This window comes from Dipodomys spectabilis, unplaced genomic scaffold (assembly GCF_019054845.1).
Source record: "Dipodomys spectabilis isolate Male_0828 unplaced genomic scaffold, ASM1905484v1 ptg000024l, whole genome shotgun sequence".
Classification (NCBI taxonomy): domain Eukaryota; kingdom Metazoa; phylum Chordata; class Mammalia; order Rodentia; family Heteromyidae; genus Dipodomys; species Dipodomys spectabilis.
Genome location: NW_024870701.1, coordinates 26,809,143 through 26,815,809, shown reverse-complemented (window position 1 = coordinate 26,815,809; position 6,667 = coordinate 26,809,143).

Sequence of the window (6,667 nt, the reverse complement as noted above, 5' to 3'; positions counted from 1 at the left end):
ATCCCTTACCTGTGTGTTTGGCAACTGGTCCTTGTTGACCTCTCCTCTTTCTTCCCAATACCTTGGCCTTGGCCTTAGCCTTAGCCCCTGCTCTAACTGGATCTCACAGTGATGGCCTCATGTGTTCATTGGGCGAAGGCTGTGTTCCTCCCTAGGCTTGCCTGGGTTAGTGCCTTGATTGCACACTAGCCTCATGCCACTTATATCTCCTCACCAGGGCCCCTTGAGGGTACCTTCTATCTTAAGGATACAAATTTGTCATGGCCTTGGGCCACTGTATGCCCCAGCCCCAACCCCTGCCCCAGCCCCAGCCCAGCCCCTGACCTGCCCCTGCCCCTGCGCCTCCCCCTACCCAGACCCAGACCCTGCCCCTGCCCCAGCCCCAGCCTGATCTTTATACTGGTGAAGGATATGTTCATTGTTAGCCAACCACTCAACTTGCCCCACTCCAGCCAATATCCCTATCTGTTACCTGGGTGGTTGGCAACTGGTCTTTGTTGACTTCTCCTCTTTGTTCCCCACAACTTGACCGTGGCTGTAGCCCCTCCTCTAATTGGATCTCACAGTGATGGCCTCATGTGTGTTCTTTGGGCGAATGCTGTGTTCCTCCCAGGCTTGCCTTGGTCAGTGCCTTAATTGCACAATCGCCTCACGCCGCTTACATCTCCTCACCAGGGACCCTTGAGGGTACTTTCTATCTTAAGGATACAAATTTGTCATGGCCTGGGGCCACTGTATTCCCTCGCCCCAGCCCCAGCCCCAGCCCCAGCCCCAGCCCCAGCCCCAGCCCCAGCCCCAGCCCCAGCCCCAGCCCCAGCCCCTGCCCCAGCCCCATCCTGATCCTTATACTGCTGAAGGCCATGTTCATTGTTAGCCAACCACTCAACTTGCCCCATCCCAGCCAATCCATCCCAAACTCCTACCTGTGTGCTTGGCAACTGGTCACTGTTAACCTTTCCTCTTTCTTCCCCACAACTTGGCCTTGGATTTGGCACCTGCTCTAATTGGATCAAACAGAGATGGCCTCATGTGTGTTCTTTGGGCAAAGGCTGTGTTCCTCCCTAGGCTTGCCTTGGTCAGTGCTTTGATTGCACAGTAGCCTCATGCCGCTTATAGCTCCTCACCAGGGCCCTTGAGGGTACCTTCTATCTTAAGGATACAAATTTGTCATGGCCTTGGGCCACTGGGATACAAATTTGTCATGGCCTTTGGCCACTGTATTCCCTCGCCCCAGCCCCAGCCCAAGCCCCAACCCAGCTATACTGCTCCTGCCTGATTCTTAACCTGCTGGAGGCACTGTTCATTGTTAGCCAACCACTATCCTTGGTCCACCCCAGCAAATCCATCCCTATCTCTAACCTGTGTGGTTGGCTATTGGTCCTAGTTGACATCTCTTCTTTCTGCCCAATACCTTCGCTTTGGCCTTAGCCCCTGCTCTCAGTCAATCTCACAGTGATGGCCTCATGTGTGTTCATTGGGGGAAGGCTGTGTTCCTCCCAGGCTTTCCTTGGTCAGTGCCTTGATTGCACCCTTGCCCCTTGCATCCCCTCACCTGGGCCCCTTGAGGGTACTTTCTCCCATAAGGAGACTGATGTGTTATGGCTTCCTGCCACTTTTCCTCAGCCCCAGCCCCAGCCCCAGCCCCAGCCCCAGCCCCAGACCCTGCCCCAGCTCCAGACCCTGCCCCAGCCCCTGCCTGATTCCTATACTGCTGAAGGCCTTGTTCGTTGTTAGCCAACCACTGTTTCTGCCCCACCCCAGCCAATCCATCCCAATCTCTTACCTGTGTGTTTGGCAACTGGTCCTTGTTGACCTCTCCTCTTTCTTCCCAATACCTTGGCCTTGGCCTTAGCCTTAGCCCCTGCTCTAACTAGATCTCACAGTGATGGCCTCATGTGTTCATTGGGCGTAGGCTGTGTTCCTCCCTAGGCTTGCCTTGGTCAGTGCCTTGATTGCACACTAGCCTCATGCCACTTATATCTCCTCACCAGGGCCCCTTGAGGGTACCTTCTATCTTAAGGATACAAATTTGTCATGGCCTTGGGCCACTGTATGCCCCAACCCCAGCTCCAGCCCCAGCCCCAGCCCCAGCCCCAGCCCCAGCCCCAGCCCCAGACCCAGCCCCAGCCCCAGCCCCAGCCCCAGCCCCAGACCCTGCCCCAGACCCAGACCCAGCCCCAGCCTTATACTGCTGAAGACCATGTTCATTGTTAGCCAACCACTCAACTTGCCCCACCCCAACCAATCCATCCCAATCTCTTACATGTGTGGTTGGCAACTGGTCCTTGTTGACCTCTCCTCTTTCTTCCCAATACCTTGGCCTTATCCTTAGCCCCTGCTCTAACTGGATCTCACAGTGATGGCCTCATGTGTTCATTGGGCGAAGGCTGTGTTCCTCCCTAGGCTTGCCTTGGTCAGTGCCTTGATTGCACCCCTGCCCCTTGAATGCCCTCACCTGGGCCACTTGAGGGCACCTTCTCCCCTAAGGAGACTGATGTGTCTTGGCTTTCTGCCACTTTTCCCAAGCCCCAGCCCAGGCCCTGCCCCAGCCCCAGCCCCAGCCCCAGCCCCAGCCCCTGACGCAGCCCCTGCCCCTGCCCCTGCCCCTGCTCCAGCCCCTGCCTGATTCTTATACTGCTGAAGGCCTTGTTCATTGATAGCCAACCACTATTCTTGCCCTACCCCAACCAATCCATCCCAATCCCTTACCTGTGTGTTTGGCAACTGGTCCTTGTTGACCTCTCCTCTTTCTTCCCAATACCTTGGCCTTGGCCTTAGCCTTAGCCCCTGCTCTAACTGGATCTCACAGTGATGGCCTCATGTGTTCATTGGGCGAAGGCTGTGTTCCTCCCTAGGCTTGCCTGGGTTAGTGCCTTGATTGCACACTAGCCTCATGCCACTTATATCTCCTCACCAGGGCCCCTTGAGGGTACCTTCTATCTTAAGGATACAAATTTGTCATGGCCTTGGGCCACTGTATGCCCCAGCCCCAACCCCTGCCCCAGCCCCAGCCCAGCCCCTGACCTGCCCCTGCCCCTGCGCCTCCCCCTACCCAGACCCAGACCCTGCCCCTGCCCCAGCCCCAGCCTGATCTTTATACTGGTGAAGGATATGTTCATTGTTAGCCAACCACTCAACTTGCCCCACTCCAGCCAATATCCCTATCTGTTACCTGGGTGGTTGGCAACTGGTCTTTGTTGACTTCTCCTCTTTGTTCCCCACAACTTGACCGTGGCTGTAGCCCCTCCTCTAATTGGATCTCACAGTGATGGCCTCATGTGTGTTCTTTGGGCGAATGCTGTGTTCCTCCCAGGCTTGCCTTGGTCAGTGCCTTAATTGCACAATCGCCTCACGCCGCTTACATCTCCTCACCAGGGACCCTTGAGGGTACTTTCTATCTTAAGGATACAAATTTGTCATGGCCTGGGGCCACTGTATTCCCTCGCCCCAGCCCCAGCCCCAGCCCCAGCCCCAGCCCCAGCCCCAGCCCCAGCCCCAGCCCCAGCCCCTGCCCCAGCCCCATCCTGATCCTTATACTGCTGAAGGCCATGTTCATTGTTAGCCAACCACTCAACTTGCCCCATCCCAGCCAATCCATCCCAAACTCCTACCTGTGTGCTTGGCAACTGGTCACTGTTAACCTTTCCTCTTTCTTCCCCACAACTTGGCCTTGGATTTGGCACCTGCTCTAATTGGATCAAACAGAGATGGCCTCATGTGTGTTCTTTGGGCAAAGGCTGTGTTCCTCCCTAGGCTTGCCTTGGTCAGTGCTTTGATTGCACAGTAGCCTCATGCCGCTTATAGCTCCTCACCAGGGCCCTTGAGGGTACCTTCTATCTTAAGGATACAAATTTGTCATGGCCTTGGGCCACTGGGATACAAATTTGTCATGGCCTTTGGCCACTGTATGCCCTCGCCCCAGCCCCAGCCCAAGCCCCAACCCAGCTATACTGCTCCTGCCTGATTCTTAACCTGCTGGAGGCACTGTTCATTGTTAGCCAACCACTATCCTTGGTCCACCCCAGCAAATCCATCCCTATCTCTAACCTGTGTGGTTGGCTATTGGTCCTAGTTGACATCTCTTCTTTCTGCCCAATACCTTCGCTTTGGCCTTAGCCCCTGCTCTCAGTCAATCTCACAGTGATGGCCTCATGTGTGTTCATTGGGGGAAGGCTGTGTTCCTCCCAGGCTTTCCTTGGTCAGTGCCTTGATTGCACCCTTGCCCCTTGCATCCCCTCACCTGGGCCCCTTGAGGGTACTTTCTCCCATAAGGAGACTGATGTGTTATGGCTTCCTGCCACTTTTCCCCAGCCTCAGCCTCAGCCCCAGCCCCAGCCCCAGCCCCAGACCCAGCCCCAGCCCCAGACCCAGCCCCAGCCCCAGACCCAGCCCCAGACCCTGCCCCAGCTCCAGACCCTGCCCCAGCCCCTGCCTGATTCCTATACTGCTGAAGGCCTTGTTCGTTGTTAGCCAACCACTGTTTCTGCCCCACCCCAGCCAATCCATCCCAATCTCTTACCTGTGTGTTTGGCAACTGGTCCTTGTTGACCTCTCCTCTTTCTTCCCAATACCTTGGCCTTGGCCTTAGCCTTAGCCCCTGCTCTAACTAGATCTCACAGTGATGGCCTCATGTGTTCATTGGGCGAAGGCTGTGTTCCTCCCTAGGCTTGCCTTGGTCAGTGCCTTGATTGCACACTAGCCTCATGCCACTTATATCTCCTCACCAGGGCCCCTTGAGGGTACCTTCTATCTTAAGGATACAAATTTGTCATGGCCTTGGGCCACTGTATGCCCCAACCCCAGCTCCAGCCCCAGCCCCAGCCCCAGCCCCAGCCCCAGCCCCAGCCCCAGCCCCAGCCCCAGCCCCAGCCCCAGACCCTGCCCCAGCCCCAGCCCCAGCCCCAGCCCCAGCCCCAGCCCCAGACCCAGACCCTGCCCCAGACCCAGACCCAGCCCCAGCCTTATACTGCTGAAGACCATGTTCATTGTTAGCCAACCACTCAACTTGCCCCACCCCAGCCAATCCATCCCAATCTCTTACCCGTGTGTTTGGCAACTGGTCCTTGTTGACCTCTCCTCTTTCTTTCCCACAACTTGGCCTTGGCCTCAGCCCCTGCTCTAATTGGATCTCACAGTGATGGCCTCATGTGTGTTCTTTGGGCGAAGGCTGTGTTCCTCCCTAGGCTTGCCTTGGTCAGTGCCTTGATTGCACAGTACCCTCATGGTGCTTATATCTCCTCACCAGGGCCCCTTGAGGGTACCTTCTATCTGAAGGATACAGATTTGTCATGTCCTTGGCCCCTGTATTCCCTAGCCCCAGCCCCAGCCCCTCCTCGTGCCCCAGCCCCAGCCTCAGCCCCAGCCCCAACCTCAGCCTGATCCTTATCCTGTTGAAGGCCATGTTCATTTTTAACTAAACAATGTCCTTGCCCCACCCCATCCAATCCATCCCAATCTCTTACCTGTGTGGTTGGCAACTGGTCCTTGTTGACCTCTCCTCATTGTGCCCAATACCTTGGCCTGATCCCCTGCTCTAACTCGATCTCACAGTGATGGCTTCATGTGTTCATCGGGTGTAGGCTGTGTTCCTCCCTAGGCTTGCCGTGGTCAATGCCTTGATTGCACCCCTGCCCCTTGCATCCCCTCACCTGGGCCCCTTGAAGGCACCTTCTCCCATAAGGAGACTGATGTGTCATTGCTTCCTGACCCTTTTCCCAAGCCCTAGCCCCAGCCCCACCCCAGCCCCAGCCCCTCCCCCTGCCCCAGCCTGATCCTTATCCTGCTGAAGGCCATTTTCATTGTTAGGCAACCTCTCTCCTTCCCCACCCCAGCCAATCCATCCCAATCTCTTACCTGTGGGGTTGGCAACTGGTCCTTGTTGACCTCTCCTGTTTCTTCCCCACAACTTGGCCTTGGCTTTAGCCCCTGCTGTAACTTGATCTCACAGTGACCAATTCATGTGTGTTCTTTGGGTTAAGGCTGTGTTCCTCCCTGGGCTTACCTTGGTCAGTGCCTTGATTGCACCCTTGCCCCTTGCATCACCTTAACAGTGCCCGTTGAGTATACCTCCCATAATGTTACTGATGTGTCATGGCCTTGGGCCACTATTCCCTAGCCCTAGCCCCAGCCTCTTCTGCAGCCCCTGCCCCTGCCCTAGCCTGGTTCTTATGTTGTTGGAGTGCCTGTCCATTTTTCATTAACCACTCTCCTTGTCCCACCCTAGCCAATGGTCCCAATCTCTAACTTGTGTGATTGGCTCTTGATCCTTGTGGACGTCTTTTTTCTGTCCAATACCTTGGCCTTAGTCTTAGCTCCTGCTCTAACTCGCTCTTACAGTGATGGCCTCATGGGTGTTCATTGGGCGAAGGCGTGTTCCTCCCTAGGGTTGCCTTCGTCAGTGCCTTGATTGCACCCTTGTCCCTTGCATCCCCTCACCAGGGCCCCTTGAGGGCACCTTCTCCCATAAGGATACCTATGTGCCATGGCCTTGGTCCACTGTATTCCCCAGCCCCAGCCACTGCCCCAGCATGATCCTTATCCTACTAGAGGCACTGTTCATTGCTAGCCAACCACTCTCCTTATCCCTTCCTAGCCAATCCATCCCAATCTCTCACCTGTGTGGTTGGCAACTGGTCCTTGTTGACCGCTGCTCTTTCTGCCCAATAAC